The following is a 25195-nucleotide window of genomic DNA, read 5'->3' on the forward strand; positions in this document are numbered from 1 at the left end:
CGCCCTACCCTTCCACAGCTATCTGACCACTGTCTGAAAATGCAGCTGTTCAGAGCAGTCTTTGATGGTTCTTAACAACACTGCTAATGTTCCTGGTCATGCAGGCTGGCCTCGTTACGTCTTTGCAGTTAGCGGAGTCCAGCCGAGCACGTATGAGTTTAACTATTCAAATATCTGTTCACCTGAGGTGTAACGGGGAATTTTGATGCATGTCAGTGCTAGCAGTTCTGTTTATACTAAAGGATTCTGGGATACTGGCGGTAGAGGAGATTATGCATTGCTGTGAATGTAAACTGCTACATTTCTGTTACATAAACATTGAAAAAATATTGTAATAATGAACTGAAGCTAATACCTAGGGGTATGTTATTATATACACATACAAAGTTATGGTTATTAATGGGCATTTCCCAAGCAATTTACCACTCTGTGGTCCTACTCAAAGGAACAGAAGGCCTGGTGGGGCACAATAAACTCTTGGCACTATCTGACTTGTTGGTGACACTACACATAAACCTGCTTGCTCAATTAATCCAAACCACACCACACCAATAAAGTCAAAAATACACAGTTACGTACAGCAGGAATTAGCGGAATAGGCCAGAACATTAGTGACATCGCCGCTAACGGCATTTGAACTCACTAAGTAACCTACGGTCCTGTACAGGCACCAGACCACAACAACAATATAAATGAAGGACTAAATGAGGAATAAACGACCCAAGACAAAAGTAAATGGTGAATGAGATTAGCTAACGTTATATTTGTTAGCACTGGGTAAATCGTCAGGAGTGGGTAACAACCCACGGTTAACTACCCTGAAACAAAGCGGACACAATCCTACCCAGACGGAGAAATACTCTGGTGTGGACCCAAACGTTTAATCTCCATTTTTAAATTTATTTATTTGCTTTAATGGCAAGGTACTAAATTTAACAATTATTAAATTGTCAACATGCTTCATAACATTCCTAATAATTTGGAATTCCTTGCTATTAGCGGCTAACAGAACTGAAATGGCCGTGGCTAGGTTAGACGCTATAACACTAAACGTATTGACGTAGACCAAGGTAAATTTCTTATTTTGTCATTATATTTTCTCAGCATGGGGCCAACACGATTGTGCCCCACAGCTCATTAATGGAAATGCGTTGAGCATGCGCACAACGTGTTCAGCTCCTCACGGTGAGACGAACGCTGACGGGCTGGCACCATGCTAACCAAACGGAGACTGTCAGGAGACGTACTGGCTGGTACGGAAGATGTTTGGAATGTATCGGTCAGCGACACCGTTGTCATAACTAATAAATGTGCAACCATATTGCTATTAAAGAAAATGTGTGTATATTGTTTGTTACGTTTATTTATTGAGCGTGTCGTGCATTGCTCCACAGCAACATCAGGTGGAGGGGCAGAGAAACGGCGCCCCTGGTCATACAGCATAATCATTTGCAGTTGCAGTGTGAAACAGCAGATTAAAAAGTCAGTTGTCTGCAACCTGGTGTCTGTCACTGATTGGAGATGGAAAACAGGTCACTCATGCAAAGTCCTTAATGAATTCACATTTCCAAATGTACCATAAACAATGTAGCACATGCAGAAATTAGTGCTTTCATGCAGCTGAGTAGCTAAATCATTGGCACTTGGTAATCTGAATATTAACTGATTTTCACAGCATAATCTTTAACAGCAATCGGTTTTAATCATTTTAGAATCACATATTTGGCAGCACTGTGCTAACATTAAGGTAGTGTTAACGTTAAGGTAGTGGTAATGTTAAGTGCTAACATTTTTTCTATGACTACATGGAGTACTTTTCTTTTGCGACCCATTATGTAACTTTATATGATGCTAAATGTAATTTGTCCTTGTGTGACAACACCCGCTGTGCAGCTGAGCGTTTCAGCTGTTGGCTGGATCAGTTACCCAGAACCTTTCCTGCCTTCAAATGTTTGTTTGCCAGGGTTTCACTATAAATAAGGTGCACTGACTTAGCACCTCGATTAGCACTGGAATAATCATCACATTCAAACTTTAAAAACTAATCATTACAGAGCCCAACTTTTTATTTCTTTCAACATTGCTATTTACAATTTCGATAACTAAATGATTGAACAGCAGCGGCTATGGTGAATTGCGCGAAGCTAACGGGGGAGCCCGGCAGCAATGTATCGCTGCAGCCCACACCGGGGGCATTTATGGGCAGGTTGATTTGTTTTGTTCTCTGAGACCCATTTTTTGTCTCGATACCAATCTAAGGGTGCAAACGCTGCTTTAGACTAGTTTTTAGAGTTTTTCTACCTCAGAATATTCTGTCTCAGTGAGGACTGGGAAGCAAGCAGTTGTGCACAGTGTGTGTGTGTATACACATTGTTGTAGTATGTACTATAAATCATCTCATTGCACTAGTGTTTAATTCTAGTCAGGCGGTGCACACTGACCAGGTGTGCAGCTTCACCACACGCTGCTTATGCTTCTCATCACAGACACATGCAGACCAAACGCTGCTGCTTCTGCTCCCCAACAGAAGACAAGCAGCCTCGGCAGAAACTGACGGCTGTATCTAACAAACACATCTTCATACATGGCTTTACTCTGGGAGGGAGAGAGGGAGAGAGGGAGGGTGAGGGAGGAAAGGAAGAGAGAGGGAGGGAGGGAGGGCTCTCGGTGGGTGAATTGCTACAGCTTGGGGGGTGGGGGGGTGGTTACTGGGTTCTTCTTGAGTAGAGTGGTGTGATGAAGCCTGTGTCCTGGGCATTATCTCACCATGCGGTCATTATGCATGGCCCTCGGCTGGCTGGTGAGTGAGTCTCAGGTTTGGTGTGGATCATGAGGGAGGTGCACTACACTGGAACTTACTGGGGCTGAACACTCAAAGATAAAATCAAGTTTCACGTGAAGGTTTGCGAGCGTTTGTGTCGGCCCTTAGTCGGCCCTTGTGCCTTTGCCTCCTTCAGTCAAGAGCCGCTTCATTCGTCTGTGTGATAAAGGAACTGGCATTAACCAGCTCAAACTGGTATTAACGTCCAGGCTTCATTCAGCCGCTGCGCGGAGGGTTTCACTCGACTAGTGCGGAGGTCGCAGCCACGGCAACACAACTCATACTGCTGCCCTGCCCCCCTCCCCGAGCAATTGTTTGAATACATCAGCTACAATACAGCAGTCAGTGGCATTTATAAAAACATGTTTCCCCCTGCGCTGAAATGCTCTGACATTCACAGACCTCAGCGCTGGCTCAGCCTTGTTCTACACAGGTGCCTCTTAACACCTGACTCAACACTGTGGTCTGGGGTCTGCTGCTACAAGACCCGTTGTTAAAGATGAGCTGCGAGATTCATTTTGGCTTGATTAAGACTGGCTGCTCCAGCTGTGTCCCTATCGCTTCTGCTGTGTGTGTCTCAGGGGTGTGTGTGTGTGTGTGTGTGTGTGTGTTTGTGTGCTTCTTCTGTGCCACTAGACATCTCTATTAAAGCCTATTTGTGCATGCACGGCTTTTATTATTCTGATTTAATACAACAGTGCCTCCAATGTCCATTCTCCTTCCCTTCACTTCTTATTTACGCCCCGTCTGCCTTGGCCGCTAGCTGCAGTTGGGCCACAATAGACGTTAAATCAGATTTATTGGGAGGTTGTAGAATAGCTTCTGACCCACAGAACAGCTGCCTTCCTCTCCCTACCTCCCGCCATCTCTCTTCCCCTCTCCATCCATCTCTCTCCCTCTCACTCACCCCCCTCCCTCCCTCTCGTCTTCTTTCCTATTCCTCCATCTCTCTCTTTCTCTCTCTTCCCTCAAACCCCTCGAACCTGGGGTGACAAAGTAACACCCGCGCAATTGATAGCCCCTCAATTTGCTTCCCAGAATTGGTTACATTCCGCCTCGGAATGACACCAGTCCGAAATGGAATTAGGGCGAGGCAGCTAAACGCACAGCGCTGGAATAACCGCCGAGACGGATGAACGCACCAGAGCAGAGGGGAGATCTCGCCTCCACCACAGCTGCCGTCTTGATGTGATTGTGAAGTGGGCTGGGGACGGCGGAGAGAGGGATGGGCCGAGGAAGAAAGGGGAATGGAAGAGAGAGGGGAGCGAGAGAGAGAGGGGGGAGAAGAGTGCAGACCTGTGCCAGTGCCCCCCAGCCCAGCAAACGCCTCCGCTGTCCTGCACTACAGGACCACTGGGACGATGTGTCCCGCTGAATCTGTTATGGTTAGACACATGGAGCTGTGTCACGTCCATGTGCGTTTACCGGAGCCTTAAAGGTCTGTGCATTAACTGGAATTAGCAAGCAAGCCGTGATCTCCTCGTGTAATACCAGATTTGTGTGACCAGAGCATATGATGGACAAAATTAGCATAATGATTTCTTCTGCTGTTTAAATAGTGTAGTAGTGAATGTGTGGTATTATGTCATTAGAGGTCATTCCGTGCAGTGCAAGGCGAACACTCTCAGTCCCTCTGCTGTAAACCCAGCGAGGGTATAAACACAGGCGGGGGGGGGGGGGGGGGGGGGGGGGGCATCGTCTGCATCTTATTTGAATGTTTTTTTGGGGATCACGCAGGATTTATTACACCTTGAGTCCGACCCTATTGATTGATGCTGTACGGCTGTGATAGCTATTAGGACGATACGTGTTCTCGATCCTGACGTCACACTCGTTGGCTGCCGTATCCCGGCGATGCTGGGACGCGGCGTGGCACAGCAGCGAGAGGGAAGCTTCCCGATCAGCAGGTTACATCCTTCCCTCGTCTTTATGCAGCGCCCCAGCGAGCGTGTGTTTGAGCTCAGAGCCGAGAGGGCCGCAGGTAATAATGTCTCTTTTCTGCTGCCCGTAGCCCAGCGGCTGGGCCGCCTCTATGATTGCGGCTGCTTAGCACGGTTAAGCTGCCAGCACCAGGGTTTACGCAGAGCGCGGCAAATGGAGGAAGATTAGCGTTATTACGGAGAGAAAACGTTCCAGAACAGGCCAGCAAGCATTCTCGCCAAACATTCTCTCTGTTGAATGAGGAGATGGCTGTTTTTATGTGTGTGCAGCTGGCTGGCTCTCCATCTTTCTGTGGAGGTGGTGGAGGTAGAGCACATGCACTGTGGGATGAAAAGGAACCTCTGTTATTAACCTGCTAGAACAAGCAGGTGGAGTAAGAAACGTGCTGGATCACACTTACACATCACCACCCACACCTTAGCGTGGAATTCTCACCACCCACACCTTAGCGTGGAATTCTCACCATGCGTATTCTCAGGTTATCCTCAGAAATAAAATGCTGGATTTCTCCCCACAGCTAAAGTTCTGGAGTTCTTCACAAAGCTGCTGGTATTGTTGAATTCTCCACTCAGCTCCACATAGGCTCGTATTGGAAGATACCAGCATCACCAACACTAGAAGCCGGTTAGCAAATCCAGAACTGTGTCTGAGTGAATGTGATACTAAAGATCAGAAAAGGCAGGCCGGCCCGGGCTGGGTTTTATAGGCAATGCCCTTTCTTCCAGACTACAGAAGACTTGATTCTGCTTTATCTATATGAAGGACCCAGGCTGCGTTGTCTGCGTGGTGCTAGTAAGAGCAGGGAGATTACACTCACCCACTTTGTCTTCATCATTCCACACCATCTGTAACATTAGCTCTGAAAACAAACACTCTGCTCGTTCCATCAGGAAATACTGTGTGTTTTTCTGTTGGAATGGTGAAGCTCCCTCGATGCATCCCGACATGGAGTGACCTACACCAGACCCGAACGCTGCCACACAGAAGTGGCTTATTTAGCCGGATATTTGCATCCAATAAACTTCTTGATTAATTGAATGGGACCGATGCCTGAAAGAACTGGATAACAAGCAATTAGACTCAGTGATTAAGTAATGAGCTACAAGGTTGAGGCCATTATCTAATGATTGTTATTATACAATTGCCAAGGTCACAGTGGTCAACATTTGTGCTCAGTGACTGCACACTGCGATGAGATATTGCTCCTACGAGAGTAGAACCAGCATCCTTTAAATCTGCGATGTCAGGAACATCGATTATTCAACGTACTGTTGCAGCATATCAGTCTCCATCTAACCCCTTCACACAGCCCCTAAAACACTACATGATGAAGGGTATGTATCCTATGCAGAAATAGTAACACAGGGAGAGGTCTTTGGTTGTGTCCAGCATATAAATACAAATACACAGAATGTTTCGGTTTGCAACAGTACCTTAAGAAAACGAATCGTCTGTTGACTACTTCGTTGTCTTGTGCGAAGGCGGAATCTTGGTCCCTGTTGGGCGAGAGTGAAGGGACTGTGTATGGACTTGTTCTTCAGTCATGACTGAAAGCTGACATGGCTAGGAGGAGGTTAGGGTATCATGCAGTTCTACAGACAGCACAATTCTAGAGACCATGAACCAGTGAGGATCTGTGTAGCTCTATGAGACTGTGAGATTGTGAGACTTGATGAGATTGTGTTGCTCCATGTGACTCCATGTTGCTCTGTTAGGATCTTTGACTCAGCGCGACTGTGAGACTCTCTAAGACTGTGAGACTCTGTTGCTCTGTTGGGATCTGGGGGAATCTCTGACACACACAGCATTGCTCGCCTCATGTTGGCCTTTCCGTGCTGCCTCCCTGGGTCCTCGACACTTCCTCCATGCTTCTGTCAAGCTGAGCCAGCACCTTCTCACCAGGTCTCTCCTCTGCTGGTCTCTCCTCTCTGCTGGTCTCTCCTCTACGCTGGTCTCTCCTCTACGCTGGTCTCTCCTCTACGCTGGTCTCTCCTCTACGCTGGTCTCTCCTCTATGCTGGTATCTCCTCTCTGTTGGTCTCCCCTCTCTGTTGGTCTCCCTCTCTGCTGGTCTCCCTCTGTGCTGGTCTCCGCACTCTGTTGGTCTCTCCTCTCTGCTGGTCTCCCCTCTCTGCTGGTCTTCCCTCTCTGCTGGTCTCCCCTCTCTGCTGGTCTCCTCTCTCTGCTGGTCTTCCCTCTCTGCTGGTCTCCCCCCTGTGCTGGTCTCCCCTCTCTGCTGGTCTCCCCTCTCTGCTGGTCTCCCCTCTCTGCTGGTCTCCTTCTGTGCTGGTTTCCTCTCTGCTGGTCTCCCCTCTGTGCTAGTCTCCCTCTCTGCTGGTCTCCCCTTTCTGCTGACTCTCTGCTGTCTGCTTCCTCCCATGCACCTGAAGGTGACCCTGAAGCTGACCCTGTAGGTCACCCTGAAGGTGACCCTGAAGCTGACCCTGTAGGTCACCCTGAAGGTGACCCTGAAGCTGACCCTGTAGGTCACCCTGAAGGTGACCCTGAAGCTGCCCTGTAGGTCACCCTGAAGGTGTCCCTGAGAGTTATCCGCTCCTGTCTTCTCCTGCGTTTTGTTTCTGTCCCTAACTTCACCGTGATGTTGTGGCGTATTTGAACCAGAGTCAAAATGAGTTTCTCAGGAAAGTGCAAGTGTCTCATCATGACAGTATCGGGTTACTAGGGCTGAAAAACCTTCTTTGTCAAGCGTATGATACAATGCTGCTTAAACATTTATGACAGCTGTTTGTCACCATGTGTTCAATGGACAGAGTTGAGCTGGTTTCTAAATCCATAACTGGGCAGTGACAGAATGCTTCTTGACCAAACCATCAGCATTGCATCATCTAGGTGGGATTTTAAAAAGTGTGTGTGTGTGTGTGTGTGTGTGTGTGTGTGTGTGTGTGTGTTCATGCCTTTGTAGGGGAGTGTGTATCGTAGAAGCCTGCCTGTTGGGCAGTATGTAGCTGAATGAGAATGACCCACTCTGTCACTCATCCCTTCTGTAACACGAAACAAATCTTTTCAAACACGGAGAATAAAATGCCCTTGTCTACAGATAAAAACAAAATTTATCACAGGTTGTTGTTTTGGTTGCCATTTCATTCCAAACAACAATATGCATTTCAATTCTAACGATTAGGACATTGTCTGAAGATGAGCTGGTTTCCCTGACTCTGTAAATCTCTGGGTAATTGCACAAGCGTTGTTGCTTCTCAGTGATTGAAACTTCGGTCGCTGAGCAGACGAGAGCGCTGTGTGCGCTGCTGTGGACTCGTGAACTGTGTCCTTACTGTACAATGAGATATATATTCCAGCTTGGTGAAGGTGGTTGGAGGAGAATGGCAATGCAGGGCAGGGAGTCAGATTTGTTCCTCAACAATATGCTTCCTTTGACACATCACAAAGAAAGATTTTTTGACTATGTCTTGAAAATCTATGTTAATTCTCACTGTCTACTGAGGAGATGTGTAGTTAGCCTCTGTGTTTATCTCTTGAATGCAGTACAAAAACTGCAGATATTTGGATTTGTAAAAAGAACTAGAACTAAAACACAGACACTCGTTAATCTCAATATGATTCTGTTTAATCTGAATGATGCTCTTAGTCTGAGTGATGTTCTTTAATCTCCATATGACATTGTTTAATCTGCATGATGCTCTTAATCTCTGAGTGATGTTCTATAATCTCCATATGACATTGTTTAATCTGCATGATGCTCTTTAATCTCAATATTACATTCTTTAATCTCTGCATGATCTTTCATTTCTGTGTGATGTTCTTTAATATCTACATGACATTCTTAATCTGCATGATGCTCTTTAATCTCAACACTATGTTCGTTAATCTCTGCGTGATGTTCTTTAACCTCTGTTTGATGTAGTGGTAGCAGTAGCAGGGAAAGGAGTTGAGATAAGAAAAGACAAGAATAACCAGAAAGATAACGGAAATCCATGAGAGCGACACAGTGACTGATTATGTGAATCGTGATCATGTGACCTTGTCCCTGGAACCGAGCTTTACTGTAGAACCTCACGTATGGGGATCAGATCAGTCACATTGTTTGAGTGATGTTTTTCAACGTTACACCTGAAAATGTTACACCTGTAAGTGAGGTTTAATTTCCCAGTGTTTGAATCTCTGTGTACGCTTTCTTTATATTATTATATTATGCTACGTGAACTTATTGTGTGTAATAAACACACCAAACAAAAGAGGCCCGTTTTGTGAACAGTAAGTAAGAGAACTGACATATGAATCTATATTATACCTGTCAGATCTCTGAATATCACTTAGTTTTCCAGTCCAGCCTGATTGATCTTTTTTTAAGATGCATCAAGTGAAAGTCATGAAGAGGACACTATGAATATCAGAGTGAACACAATGAGTGATTCAGTAGAGTAAACACAATGAGTGATTCAGTAGAGTGAACACAATGAGTCAGTGCAGAGTGAACATAAAGTGATTCAGTGCAGAGTGATCATAAAGTGATTCAGTGCAGAGTGAACATTGAGTGATTCAGTGCAGAGTGAACACCGCACTGCAGAGTGAACACTGAGTGATTCAGTGCAGAGTGAACACTGACTGATTCAGTGTAAAGTGAACGCTTTGCACTGTGAGAACAAAAACTGCAAAGAAGCAATATGTGTGGCTGTAACAGTGGTTGGCCGGAAACTGTCACTGTAATGATGGGTGGGCGGAATCTATCAGTGTAACGATAGGTGGGTGGAGACTCACTATAACGGTGGGTGGGCGGAGACTGTATGACTGTCATGGTGGGTGGGCGGAGACTGTGACTGTAATGATATGTGGGCAAAACTGTCCCTGTAACAAAGAGTTGGCGGAGACTTTGTCTCTGTAACGACTGGTGGACAGAGACTGCCGCTGTAACAATGGGTGGGTGGAGACAGGGCACCAGTACTGAGATCAGTGATGTTTATTAAGGTCCATAATTAGTGTCATAAGAGTGGTCAGGAAGCTGGAAGTCAAAAAAGCTAAAACTGCACAGGCAAATGACAAACCACAGAGCAGGAACTGACCACTGAGAATGAAAACAGGGTATAAATGCAGTGGATGATGACAAGACAACATCTGAGACCACGAACCAAGGGGCAGGGCCAGGAGTAAAAGGATAAAGCCAAGAGGGGAGTAGAGTCAGGGCAATCACCACACCAGAGGAGGAAACCATGACAGCCACATTTGTTAGCCACATTTATTAGCCACATTTGACCTTACGTCTTAAGGACATGGATGAGGAACCAGGGGTGTTTGAGTTGCAGTGTAATTTTGCGTTTGCCTCAGCTGGGTGTTTTACTGTAGTCTGATAACCTTTAAAGTTTTTTTTTAGTTTCTTTGGGGATTTAAGAAGACTTACTGTCCATTATTTTGGGACAGTAAATAATGATTCAGACAAAATGGGTTTTTCTGCTTTTCCCCGTGGAAGTGACAAAGAAGAGAGAGCAGCATTTCTAGAGCTAGAGATTCCGGTCCTGTCTGGGAGTTTGTGTAGCGGAAAAACTTCAGGGTATACGTCATTGTGCAACATCAGGGAACCTGCACATTGCTTTAGGAGAATTAACAGTGAGTCATGGGAACCAGGAAGGAGACAAGAATGAGAAACAGCAATGAGTGAGATCAAAGGTGAAGATGAATCGAACAATTTGTGAAAAGAGGGCAGATTAATTTGGATGTTGCATGGAGCCTTTTATGCTGCCTGTTTGCTTGCTTTGGCGATGGTTGAATCATCTTATTGGCACTGTTGATGAAGTGGAATGTTGATGTCCCCTGGTGTGAACTATTAATCAGGGGTTTAGCTCCAAAAACCAGGGCAGGAGGAAGAGATTTGCAAGCTGAAAAGATTCACAGCCCACGCTCCCTGAGCAGGGGATCTGGGGATTGTAGTCCCTGTATGAAGTGATGAGCAGCCTGCCCTAGAACTGACACTAAAGCCACGCCTTCCCATTTCTCCACTGGCGCTCTTCTCTGAAGCGTTTCACAGGCATGTGCTAGCCCTTTAAAGTTAGTTTCCACGGATACAGTAACAAAAGCATGGAGCTGGAAGAGCAGGCGTCCCTGAGGTTTTGGGCTGGACGTTTACCCATCGCTGACAGGACATCAGAGGAAAGCGTTCCTTTCCTGAAGCTCGTTCACCTGCGGCTCGCCATTCTGTCTGCACTGGGAGGAAGATGGAGAGAAGATGGAGAGGCAGCACAGATTCATTGGCCCTTTGAACTGATGAATGGTGTCTAGGTGTGATATTGAGGAGAGGAACTAGACCACAGACTCAGTCTCAACCTCATCCTCTTACTCACCCTCTGTCATAGGGCTCAGTGCATTCTCTCTCTCTCTCTCTCTCTCTCTCTCTGTCTCTCTCTCTCTCCACCCTCTCCTTAGTCCTTGTGCTCTCTTTTCTGTCTCTCCCTCTGTCTATCTCACTCTCTTTCTTTTGCCACTCTTTTTCATCTCTCCCTTTCTCATCTCTCTCGGCTCTTTTGAAGACACGTCTGCCTTATTCCTTCAGTCCCTGCCCTTTCAGTGATATGAGGAGATTGGAAACAACAACCCTCCCCGCACAGCTCTTGAACTCGGGATCGCCGCACCGTCTGTGACTCCTATCACAGGCCAATCATCTTCAGGAGGGAAGTTCTGGACAGACAGACAGACATAAGAGCTCCATTCCCCCCTCTATGAACTACAGTTCACCATCATAAAGGTTCACTAAGCTTCCACCCTCCAGCTACACTTTAATACTCTGATGTAATAAGTCTGACCAAAGCTTGGTCTCCAATGAGAGTACTCGGCCATCCTTAGCCTTTCTTTTCTGCCTTGCTTTCAGCATCCGTGTGTGTGAGCCTGCTAGCCTCCTAACATCTAATCAGGACTGCTATGTCTGGTGAAGACTAATGTCCAGATAAACACCGCCCTGTTTTGGATCAACACCGCCCTGTTTTGGATCAACACCGCCCTGTTTTGTTTTGTTCTGTGTTGATATGCCCATTGTTCTCAGCACTGTGGATGTTCGTTTGACTCCCCTGTCTCTATGGTTGCGGGGTGGTCTGAGGTAGTGCAGAAGTGGAAGTAGCAGACGCAGCGTGTGTGAGAAGAAAGTCTGCTCTTTATTTAACTTTATGCTAATTAATGATATAAATCCATTTATTACCTTGTAGTATTGAAAAACAGTGATAAAGGCTGTCACTCTCCATGTGGTTTTGAAAATTGTCTCATTATCGTCAGGGTCAGATAAGTGACATTTTCCTCTATCCAACCTTAGTAGTTTGATTAATAATCTTAATTATTAGTCTCTTAAACGCACTCTACATAAGCATACGTCCACGATCTGTCTCTCTCTGTGTCTCTGCTTCTGTTTCACACCATTTATCTCTTCTGTCTCTCTGCCTGTCTCACTCCATTTCTCTCTGTCTGTCTGTGATTGCCTCTGTCTCTCTCTGTCCCTGTCCCCACTCCCTCTCTCTCTCTTTCTTTTCTTTTCTGTCTGTCTCTCTCTCTCTCTCTCTCTCTCTCTCTCTCTCTCTCTCTCTCTCTCTTTCTCTCTGTAGGAGGCTGTGTTTATTACTTATGCTGTAGCTTCTTTCACCAGATCGGCAGGTGAGCTGTGTGTTGAGCCATGTGCAGCTTCCAGATGGCATTATGGGAAGGGGCGTCTGCCCAGCTGACCAGATGCTCATGTCTGAGCTGCAGTCTGATTGATTCTACCCCAGCTGTGGCTCCACGGCCGGTCCGAGGTCACCCAGACTGGAAAGATCCAGGCCAAGCTGTAGGGGTGACACCTCCCCCGTCTCTGGCCAGCTAGGTGCCCTCCGGGTAGGGCTTGTTTTAGGAACTGAGCCATGTTGTGACCAGGAGTGGGAGGTGAAGTTTGGAGAGGTGGAAGAATAATGAATTTGGACAATTGCAAAATTGGTTTTGATGTGTTTTCAGGTGTTTGTTCAGTCCCCGTCCTATAAAGGAACCGGGACAAAAACATATATCAACAAAATATCTCTATATACAACCATTAATGTCTACACAACTAGCAACAAAAGTGAGGACACCCCTAAGAGACTACACCCCTAAATGTCCAAATTGAGCACTGTAATTTTCCCTCCAAAATGTCATGTGATTCATTAGTGTTACTATGTCTCAGGTGTGCAAAGGGAGCAGGTGTGTTCAGTTTTGTAGTACAGCTCTCACACTCTCTCATACTGGTCACTGAAAGTTCCAACATCGCACCTCATGGCAAAGAACTCTGAGGATCTTAAAAGATGAATTGTTGCGCTGCATGAAGATGGCCGAGGCTACAAGAAGATTGCCATCACCCTGAAACTGAGTTGCAGCACCATGGCCAAGAACATCCAGTGTTTTAAAAGAGCAGGGTCCACTCAGAACAGTCCTCGCATTGGGCTTCCATAGAAGCTGAGCGCACGTGCTCAGTGTCGCATCCAAATGGTGTCTTTGAAAGATCGGCGCAGGAGTGCTGTCAGCATTGCTGCAGAGATTGAAGAGGTGGGGGGTCAGCATGTCAGAGCTCAGACCATACGCAGCACACTACATCAAATTGGTCTGCATGGCTGTCACCCCAGGAAGCCTGTACACAAGAAAACAGTTTGCTGAAGACATGTCAACAAAGGACATAGATTACTGGAGCCATGTCCTATGGTCTGATGAGACCAAGATTAATTTGTTTGGTTCAGATGGTCTCAAGCATGTGTGTCAAAAATCAGGTGAGGAGTACCAAGATAAGTGTATCATGTCTACAGTCAAGTACGGTGGTGGGAATGTCCTGGTCTGGGGCTGCATGAGTGTAGCAGGTGTTGGGGAGTTACATTTAATTGAGGGACACAAGACCTCAAATATATACTGTGACCTACAGAAGCAGATCATGATCCCCTCTCTCTGGAAACTGGGCCGCAGGGCAGCGTTCCAACAGGGTAATGACTCCAAACACACCTCTAAGATGACCACTGCTTTATTGGAGAGGCTGAGGTCTCCAGACCTAAACCCAATCCTAAACCCAATAGATCATCTCTGGGGCCTCCTCAAGCGGAAGGTCCATGATGTCATAATGGAGGAGTGGAAAAGCATTCTAGTGGCAACCTGGGAAGCTCTGGTAAAGTCCGTGCCCAGGAGAGTTAAGGAAAATCTGGAAAATAACTGGTGGCCACACAAAATATTGACTCTTCAGGAACTTTCACTAAGGGGTGTCCTCACTTTTGTTGCTGGTGGTTTAGACATTAATGGCTGTATATTGAGTTATTTTGAGGCAAGAATAAATTTAGACTGTGATATAAGCTGCACACATTGTCAATGTCATTTTGTTAGTGTTGTCCCATGAAAAGATATACTTAAATATCTGCAGAAATGTGAGGGGTGTATGTAGGACGTCTGTTGGCTGTTACATCCAGCCTGTTGAAATGTTTTAACTTTTGCAGTTTTTTTTATCATCCTGTTAAATGTTTCATTGCATGTTTTGGACCATTCTCTGTCTGTTAAGTAAATATGAATATAGTGTACTCACTTTTGTGATACACTGTACATGTAATGGCTTATGGTTATTAAAACTCTACCCTACCTATCAAATCCCTAATCCTGACAAAACATACAGTGGTGATGCCGGCCCCTTTCCTAATGCACCTATATAAAGGAAGCAAGCTGCCCAGTATAGTAAAATGACGAACCTGTTCCACTGTAGCCTTCAGTATGAAGAGTAAACATCAACAATATGCACATTTATCATTGCCCCACCTCCGTTTGCACAGTTACACAGAACATAACGTACCTGTCACAAACACTCGGAGAAGGCCAGGCACAGCCACCATACATTATCATTACATGTAACACATAACACACACAGACTATTAAGTTCCTACACGCCCACACTACAGGTCTCCCCCAGTCTACTTTGAAACATCCACAAACACCCGCCTCCTGAAGCGCCCCATTGGTGGATAGGTGGAGCCACGTCGTAACCCGATTGGTGGAACGCAACAACGTTAATCGTCCAGATCCTGATGTAAATTAGCGTAGCGGCAACGAGTCCACCTAGTAATTACATGAAGGACAGACCACAACATGCCACCACTGCAACGTTACCAATGTTACCGTGCTCAAGAACTTTCCTTCTGTCTGAACTTCTGCTGCACTTCACACACTCTTTGGCCCAGTTTACACCTCGCTTTAACATCCAGTCTGTATTTGGATTACATCTTGCCTGGATGGGGGGGAAATGTATGCTAATGCAGGGTGTAAACACACTGCTCACAATGCATTCGCAACGTGTTCACATCAGTCCGGCAACCCCCAGAGGTAGTCTGACTCTCACTGCGATCCAATCTCAGATTATTAGGGAGAATGTCCCTGTCTAGAGGACAGCGGCCCCGTTAGATTATTCCACAGAATGCCAGACGTTCTGTTCCCTGATCTGCCGTGGCTGCTTTGGAGGTATTTACAGTAGCTCCCATTACAGTCGCTGTGAGCACATATATTCACATCCTGCTGTTACAGACATAAGTGTAACTGCAGAAGGTGACGATAAAAGCACGTGTGGCGATATTCCTTCTGCCACAGTAATGTGTTCTAGCGTGTTTTATGATGGGTTCTAGACTTTTGCTGTTTGAGTGACAGCGGGATCTCTCCCGCCTCCATATATTTGCATATTTGCATATTCACACATAATGCGGACTGCAGGAAGTACGTGAACACAACTATGCAAATGCAAAGGCAAAACTTGACCATTCATTATCCAAACATTTACATTCAAACACGGATCACAAGGAATTGGGCTTTTGTTTACCTAACACACTTGGGGTGGTGTGTGGAGAGCCTGTCAGATTTCCTTTGAACTCATACTGACGTATTGATTTCTTTTGGAGCTGACATTTACACCAGACTCTGCCAAGTGGCAGCGCATGGCCTTAGTCTTCATCAATGATGTCTCTCCTTTAATCACGCTCCTGGATCCAGCAGCTCCCTGCAGTGTGACACACGCCCCCAGAGTCCTGCAGTGTGACACACGCCCCCGCAGTCCTGCAGTGTGACACACACGCCCCACTGAAAGGATAACAGGGCTTCTGTTCTGTACTGTGGGTTGTGCTATCAGTTGTGTTTAAATGATTATTTGTTTGGTAGATTTCCCACAGTGCACGGTAGGAGAGTCTGTGATTTGTCAGATCAAAAACTCTCAATGAGAACTCTGTGATTGGTGAGACTGGATACAGTGTTCATCAGACTGCAATTCATCAGAGTTTTGTGCAGTTTGGATCTCCTTTAGTTCATGATCACATGCTGAACACATTCTGGAATGTGAATAGAATGAACTGAAGGAGATTGGATCTGTAATCCACCAGACCAGGGACAGCTTAGCTGACACAGAGGGCTCTGGAGAGTGTGAATTCATTTAGTCATCTGTGTCTGGGACAGCGCTCTGAGGACACCAGGCTACACACATGGCTTCCCCAAATACACACATGGCTTCGACAAACACTCAGCGCTCCCCAAAATACACACACAATGCCATCAACCCCAGTGCAGCATTAATACCTTATGGTCCATATGGCGGTGGGGGTTATATAATTGTGTATATTACTATATCAATAATATAAAATGGTATAAACTGGTCTGCCCACTGGTCACTGTTTCACTGGGCTGGAGCTTTTTTAACAGCCAGTGGAGTTTAGCATCACTGCAGTTTACTGGCTTACTGGTATACTACTAGTATACTACTGGCTTACTGCTGGTTTTGCTGGCCCAGAGTCCAGTCCTTGTTTGCTCTTTCCCACGCACCCAACTCAGCTGAGCTGTGCAGATCTTGCTTGTTTGGTTGAGGTGTCCTACAGCAGGTGAAAATCCCAGACCAGATGAGTGTGTGTGGATCAAAACAGGCATTTCACTTACATGTTTGTGATCAGTTGCATCAATTTCTAAAGGCTGGTGAAGATACTGTAGCATTTCATTGTTGTTTGTTCAGGGGAATTGAGACATGGCTGATATTTATGTGATTTGGAGTCGTACATTTCAGATGGAAATGCTCATTAACATTAAACCTATCTAGCCCTTTAAGACAAATGTGTAGAACTTTGCTAACGTGATACAGTTAATGATGGTCATGATGGGCTAATGAATAAATGATGATCTCCTGTGAGCTGTTGCCTATAGCCAGAGATATTGCAGTAAGGAACAGAAACCACTACGCTTATATCTGCTGTGTGAGAGAGGCACAGAGTACAACGTCACATGTTCTTTAGATATTTGCGGCTTGCACTAATTTTTAAAGTAATTAGTCCTGTGGTTTCCTTCAGCAAAGTGCATGATGTTTTGATTTGATATTGATCTGTGTGTGTGTGTGTGTGTGTGTGTGTGTGTGTGTTGATTATTCTTGGTCTACTTTGTACAGCCTACTTCACCCTTGTGTACATGTTCGCTTTCTCTGATTGGTTCAAAGTGCATTCACCTTAGTGCACTAAGTGATTTTTGAAGGTTATTATACTAACTACACTAATGTATAAGAAAAAAAATGAGACCCCAAGGAATTTGCATTGGCTCTGTGACTGTGGTGTGAGTTGATGTCATAGCAGGGTTATCTTGTGAAGACAGGCTGGTTTTCCATCTGAGAGTGACACGTGCTCTGTAAGCTCTCATGCAGAATAATTCACTTTTTGGGTGTATTGTGTGAACATAATCAGCTGGTGTTGGTTTGCCGAAGGGTTATGGGACGCCCTGATAGATGTGTTCAGCTCAGCTTCTTTTCCACATTCTCAAATATTCAACGTTCACAGCTGCCACACAGCTTGCTCTTTGTGAAAGAACTCGTATAATAACCGTAACCAGTCAAACCAGTCATTCCAACCAGTGAGTCAAGCTAGTCAGTCAAACCAATCGATTGAATGGTTGTGAGGAGTTTCCTGAACAGGCTGCTCTCTGCTGGGAGAAAGATCCGGCAGACACATGATAGAATGCTGAGTCATTCCACTCTGCCTAGCAGACCGTTAAAATCCCACAATCCTCTGCTGTCTACCATCACTGTCTCCTGACCTGCAGTAGGCTTGGTTCTACATACAGCCCTGTCCATATGACAGGCTATAATTAAGCTTAAGGAACTTGCTGTGCCTCTCATGGCCTTCTCTGTTCTGGTACCACTGTTGTGATGGCTTTAATACTCCCACAGTGTAATGAGAAGATTAGGCAGGATGTGACACACACTGGGATTACGGCATTATACAACCAATCATGCCTTCTTCCTGCCATCGTGGTTTAAGAGGAGGATCGAAATGCGCTTGTTTGGTTGAGAGAATTAAAAGCGCTGTTACAGTGACCGTGTGCAGCAGTTCTTCAGGTCCCAGCCTGTTCCAGTGGAGTCTAGAACCACTTTCGTCCAGAACCAGATGAGTCCAGAACCAGCGGAGTCCAGAACCATATGGCGGAGAGCGCACCGCCTTTAATGAAATGTCACGTGTACAGGCGTCACGTGTGCAAATGTCACGTGTGCAGGCGTCAAAGTGCGCAGGCGTCACGTGTGCAGGCTTCACGTGTGCAGGCTTCACGTGTGCAGGCGTCACGTGTACAGGCATCACGTGTACAGGCATCATGTGTGCAGACATTAGGCCAAATGCTTCAGAGGACCGCTACGGCAACCACAGAAGAAAGACGTTCCCGTTAGCAACCGCAGCAAAGAGATTGTTCCCATTAGCAACCACATCATGAGAGGGGACAGGACCCTGTTTCACTCCACTCTTAATATGCACCACATTCAGATCATGAATACATCAGCATGTCACAGAGGGGTATCGGCTGACTTCATGAGTTCAGACAGTAGATGAATACGAGCTCCAAATCCCCGCAGTGAGACGAAGATGAAGCTTGGATCTCGTAGTGTGAACGGGGAAAAGCTCATAACCTGAGCTGATGTTTCAGCTGAGCCTCGTAAAACACCCTAGCAAAGCGGCATCTCTCTCCGCTTTATTCACCTTCCTCTGTCATCCTCTCTCTTCTTCATCCTTGCGCCAGCTCGGCTGGTGATGCCTGCCTGGGCTGGGCCACGTGTGTTGGGCCGCCTGCTGTATCTGGTGCCGGTCCTCCCCTTCATCCTCTCGGCCCAGCAGGGCGCCCTCGCTCCTCCCCACGTGGCGGCTCATTACAGCGTGTAAAAGGCTAACTGCATCACTGGTAAACAGTGGGGGGCTGTTTTATTTGTTTGTTTGTCGTTCCCGTAGCCCCGGATCTTCAATCACAGTGCAGCAGTTTCAGTAGAAGCCTCCCAGGTTGGGCTAATGTGTAGATCACACTGAGCCGAATTATTACAAACTAATGAAGACACCACAGTTGGATCAGCGGAAGTGTTATGGACACGACAGAAGGAAGGAGGAAAGGGATTCATGGAGGCGGAGTGAAGGAGGGAGGGGCTTATTAAGGGGATGTGAAGAGGGAGGGGTTTAAGGGGGAGTGAAGGGGGGCTGTTTAGGGAGGTTCAGTGAAGGGGGAGGGGTTTTGGGATGATGAGTGCAGGTGGGAAAGGTTTAGTGAAGGTGAGTGCAGATGGGAGGGGTTTAAGGAGGGTGAATGAAGGGGGAGGGGTTTAGGGATCATGAGTGCCGGTGGGAGGGGTTTTGGGAGAGTGAGTGCAGGTGGGAGGGGTTTAAGGAGGGTGAGTGAAGGAGGGGTTTTAGTGAATGTGAGTGCAGGTAGGAGGGGTTTAAGGAGGGTGAGTGAAGGGGGAGGGGTTTAAGGAGGATGAGTGCTTTCTCCCCATGCGCAGCCTTGTAGCTGAGATGAAGGCACTACTTCACAATTCCCACAGCCTTTTCTTTGGAAACTTCAAACAAGGACATACGTCTCTCTGGGCCTATGTACAGTTACATACTACACACACACACGCACACACACACACACGCACACACACACACACACACACACACACAAAAGCACATGCATATTTTCTTTCTTGTGCACTTTTCGTCCTGCTTCCTGTCTCTGATGCATTTCTCTCTCTGTGTGTCTGTTCCTGTTTCTGTCTTACTCTCACATAATCTCCTGTTCCCTCTCCAGTTCTCTCTCTCACTCCCTCTATCCCTGTCTCTCTCTCTCACTCCATATCTCTACCTCTCATATTCAAATTCAGATTGCTTTATTGGCACCAGTTGCAATTACAACTGTTGCCTCCCTATCTCTTCCTGTTCCTATTCCTCTCTCTCTCTATCTCTCTCTCTCTCTCATTTTCTCCCACATTCAAATTGCTTTAGTGGCATGGCTGGCAATTAACAATAGTTTCCTCTTTCTCCCTCCTTTTCTCCCTTCCTCTCTTTTTCACTCCTTCTCTCCCTCCCTCTATCTCAAATTGAAATTGTTTTATTGGCATGAGTTGCAGTTGATGCTAAAGTGATTCGCTGGATTACTATCATTAGTAAGTGGTAAAATTGTCTAGAATGAGAACAAAAATGAAAAGAATAAAATATATTTAATCGAACTTGTGTTATACATCTCCTGTAGACTCTCATGCACTTAAATATACCCCAGCACACACAAATACACAAATATATACTTTAATATATAGTGTTGCTTGAAAGTTTATGAACCACCCAAACATTGCTATTGCTTTCTAAAATAAATAAAATGAAATGATTCATTATGTTCATTATAAATTGAAATCTAAATCTGTTTGTAAAGCAGACATTCCACATAAGAAACATACAGAAAAAAACCAAGATATATTTTGATTATTTATTCAACAAAATTAATTTCTCTCAAGACGTGTAAATCTGCAAAAGCGTGTGAACTCTTTTAGCTAGTAGGTTGTGGCACCTCCTTTTACAACCAATACTTCAACCAAACGTCTTCTGTAACCACATCTGCTTTTAGGGGTTTTTGCCCACCCCTCCTTGCAGAACTCCTCCAGTTGAGAGAGGTTGGAGGGACATCTATGTACCGCCCATTTCAGATCTTACCACAGTATTTCTATGGGATTGATGTCTGGACTTTGGGTCAATCCAGAGTGTAAATTTTAAGCCATTCCTCAGTAGTTTTGCTGGAATACTTCTGTCCCAGCTTCAACTTCCTGACTGATGGGAGGAGATCATGGGAGGAGATCATGGCAGGAGATCATGGTCAAGAATGTGTTGATAGACCCGGGAATACATGGTTCCCTGGATAAAATGGAGTCTAGGTCCAGAGGCAGAAAAGCATGTCCACCACCATGCTTTACTGTTGGGAGGAGGTTCTTCTCTTTATATGCTGTGTTGACTTTTCTCCAGACATGATGCCTGTAATTGTGGCCAAATTATTCTGTTTTGGACTCATTTGTCCAGAGAATGGACTTCCAGAAAGCCTCTGGTTTGTCTAAGTGCTCTCTGGCAAAGTTAAAATGGGCAACTTTGTTTTTTCTTGAGAGCTGAGGCCATTGAATGCCATGTCTATTGATGTTTCACCTGATTGTAGATGCATTTATATTTATCCAGATGCTGCCAAAGTGGTGAATTATTAGTGTTATGGTGTTTCTTGGTGTATTTTTTGTTGGCAGTCCACTTCTGGGCAGAGTTGTGGTGATGCTGAGTGTCCTCCATTTGTAAATGATTTGTCTTACAGTGGATGGATGGAGCTGTAATCTTCTGGAGATGTTCTTGTAGGTTTCCCCAAAATCAAATCAAATCAAATATATTTGTATAGCACTTTTCACAACATGTGTTGTCACAAAGCGCTTTACAGGATTTACAAATTTAACAATACTATGGGTCCAAATCCCTAATGAGCAAAGGCGACAGTGGCAAGGAAAAACTCCCTAGATGGTGGGGAATAGGAAGAAACCTTGGGAGGACCAAGACTCAAAAGGGAACCCATCCTCCATTGAACCCATTCCCCAGACTGATGTTCTGTCACCATCTTCTTCCTGATGTCATTGGATGTCTCCTTCCCTCTCAGAGTTGTTGATCTGTGTGCTGTACGCCTTGTCACAACAGAGGTTTGATTATGTCTGGCAGTCCAGCGGTGCTGGGGTAAGCGGGGATGGGATGTTTGAACATGGAAACATTTTGAACATGAGGAGAGAAAGAGCATCTTCACCCAATTCTGCTCTGCATGGCTGATTCGCTGTTCTACACGAGGATAGATTTTAGGGGGTCCAATGGGGGTCCAATAACAGAAAGATGTTCTCGGGTTTTTGTTTTATTCGTTGCTAGCAATGCTAGAGACACAAAAATTACACAGTGCAGACAGTCGGCGGAATACGTCCAGTCCCAGAGGTTCGATGGGGAAGCAGGTAAGCAACAGAGGACACTGAGGAACGTAAAAACGTCCTCGCAGGTGAAAAATTTAGTATGGACGTGTGGGATATCTGTAGATGGCTAATTTGCTGTACCACAGGACTTGTGGGATATCTGTAGAACATTCCAAATACATATATCTTCTGAGGGCTTTGTGAGCAATGAAGAGTCGTTTTGATAACTGATGCGACTCCAGAACTCACTGTCATAGGGAAATAGGGGTTTAATGACATCATGGAATATCCAAACTTGCAGGGTTGAATTTTAGGATACATTTTTTTAGTGTTGTGATGTAGATGTCTTTTTCTGTCAGAACATTCGTGATATTAACCCGATACCCTGATTAATAAGTCTAAATAATTCAGTTCTATAGTGTGCTGAAGTGTGGGTAAATAATTCAGTTCTATAGTGTGCTGAAGTGTGTGTAAATAATTCAGTTCTATAGTGTGCTGAAGTGTGTGTAAATAATTCAGTTCTATAGTGTGCTTAAGTGTGTGTAAATAATTCAGTTCTATAGTGTGCTGAAGTCTGGTCCCTCCCCCTCACTCTGTAGATATATATGCGAAAACACTGGTTATATCAGCAGTTAGCACTCTCTCTTTTTATGACTGAAAGCTCTGTCCTCACCCTCGTTTGGGTGCACACAGCTGCACCTGAGTGAGACGACACAGAGCAGCAACGTCTGCCTTTGTTTTCTTTCATTCTCTTCTTCTCTCTTCCCCCTTATTTCCTTCTGTTCATTAAGACATGGGTGGGTGCTGTTTGGGTGTGTCTGTGTGTGCACATGTGTGTGTGTGTGTGTGTGTGTGCATTGGTGTGTATTTGGGATTGGGGGATGGAAATTGAAGAGACATTAAAGCTTAAAAATTAAAAGTAATAAAGCTCTCTCTCTCTTTTCCTCTCTCTCTCTCTCTCTCTCTCTTTCTCTCTCTAATTGTCTCTAGTGAGTCCCTAGTGAGAACATTATGAAATAAAGAAGTGTTGTGTGTTGTCTATTTGTCTTCAGAGAGTTGTTTGTGTTGATTTATGGCGATGATGTGACTCTGACATCTTCTTCCCTGTGAGATTGGTCAAATGATTTCTGCTGTCCTGATTTAATAGCTGTCACTGCCATGCTGTTGTGGCTTATCTGTGTAATCTGTGTGGTGCGGAGGCAGAGCTGCAGCTGACAGGGTTCTGGTGGATGATAGTGATGGAGTTCATTATCTGCTGTATTTGTCCCTGTCCATCAGAGAGCTGGGCCCTACACGTTAACACATATTTGTTGCATATGGTCCACACCCACCATTTTTTTGCATGTTCTTCATCAAGCAAAGCAGATAATCCTCATGAGGGATAGTGTCAGTGTCTGGCTGGTGTTTCACTCAGCCAGCATGAGAGAGACTCGTGGGTCCTGTGGTTTGTCCTGCTGGGGGTGTAGGTGGTTGACAAGCTGAGGAGAGCTACTAGCACTGAGGTGGATGTTAGTTGGGGTTACAGTATGGCGAGATGTCAGCTCAGCAGCTTTGTTAATGGCTTGTCTGGTCCACTTCTGGGAGAGACACAGCAGGGAGACTCATTCTGGCACACATCCAAGCCCAGTCAGGCTCCTGTGGGTCCGGTCCAGCAGTGGCTAGTGTACGGTGCACCAGAACATCTCAGCAGTCTAGGCTGCTGTTTGCCTACTACTCACATAATGAGTATACTACTCATATACTGTATTATTCATATACTGTACTATTCATATAGTGTACTTAGCAGTTTTGAGAATACATTTCCATAATTCCTTTAATGTATGAAAGAGTTTGACGTTTGAAAGTGAGTCAAACGTAGTGATTTGTACTCGTAGCTGTGCAGAGCCTCGTGACTCAGTGTCGTCTACAGATGTAACCAGCATGCTGCGAGGATGCCGTTCAGTGGCAATTGAAAATACTCCAGTAAACCGCAGCGTGATCTGAGCAGGGAAGGTGTGGGCCAGGCTGGGAAGGTGTGGGCCGGGCTGGGAAGGTGTGGGCCGAGCTGGGAGGGGTGGGCCAGGCTGGGAAGGTGTGGGCCGAGCTGGGAGGGGTGGGCCAGGCTGGGAAGGTGTGGGCCGAGCTGGGAAGGTGTGGGCCAGGCTGGGAAGGTGTGGGCCGAGCTGGGAAGGTGTGGGCCGAGCTGGGAAGGTGTGGGCCAGGCTGGGAAGGTGTGGGGCGAGCTGGGAAGGTGTGGGGCGAGCTGGGAAGGTGTGGGGCGAGCTGGGAAGGTGTGGGCCAAGCTGGGAGGGTGTGGGCCGAGCTGGGAAGGTGTGGGCCAGGCTGGGAAGGTGTGGGCCAGGCTGGGAAGGTGTGGGCCGAGCTGGGAAGGTGTGGGCCAGGCTGGGAAGGTGTGGGCCGAGCTGGGAAGGTGTGGGCCGAGCTGGGAAGGTGTGGGCCGAGCTGGGAAGGTGTGGGCCAGGCTGGGAAGGTGTGGGCCGAGCTGGGAAGGTGTGGGCCGAGCTGGGAAGGTGTGGGCCGAGCTGGGAAGGTGTGGGCCAGGCTGGGAAGGTGTGGGCCAGGCTGGAAGTAGTTGGTTTGTTCTACAGCTTCTATAGAACTGTGATTTGACAGTGATATGATGCAAATGGCTGAGATGATTCATGACCTATGCATCATGACGAATATCACCAGTCTGTTCTCCCTGTATGACCAGTGAATCCACATCCCTGTGCTCCCTGTATGACCAGTAAGACCACGTCCCAGTGCTCCCTGCATGACCAGTAAATCCATGTCCCCTTATGTAAACATACAGCTGCAATACTTCTCCAGTTCCAGCTTGGTGTTCCTGCCAGTCAGGGGTGGTGTGGCGGTCATATCCATCCGTGCCTGTGTCAGCGGAACCTGGGCTTCCTCCTGCCTGATGTGGTGATTGATGGGGATAAAAACAGGTGTGAAGAAGTAATAATGGCTTCAGCGACAAAAGAGAGACTGTCAGTAAGATGGACAGATATGTTTGCCATGCCTAGAGGGTTCTCACAAACCCAGAAACAATGTCAAACCCCATCTCCTCTCCCCCCAACATCGACCAGAAACCCTCAACCCAGCTGTACCTGGCTTTTGAAAACTAGATGATTACCTTTCATTTTTAAAGAAGAGCAAAGCCATCTTGCTAAGAGGACTACCTCAAATTGGTATAATTGACTTAAAGAGCTTTCATTATAAGCCCTGTGTTTGCACTTCATGTAAAAACATTCT

The 25195-nt window shown here is 46.1% G+C and overlaps 1 protein-coding gene across 1 annotated transcript in view; it reads left to right on the plus strand.

Moving 5' to 3' along the window:
• The window catches only part of cdh13 (cadherin 13, H-cadherin (heart)), a 276068-nt gene that overhangs the window by 54059 nt on the left and 196814 nt on the right, over nt 1-25195 (plus strand). The window lies entirely within an intron of this gene.

Source organism: Brachyhypopomus gauderio, chromosome 2 (assembly GCF_052324685.1).
Source record: "Brachyhypopomus gauderio isolate BG-103 chromosome 2, BGAUD_0.2, whole genome shotgun sequence".
NCBI lineage: Eukaryota > Metazoa > Chordata > Actinopteri > Gymnotiformes > Hypopomidae > Brachyhypopomus > Brachyhypopomus gauderio.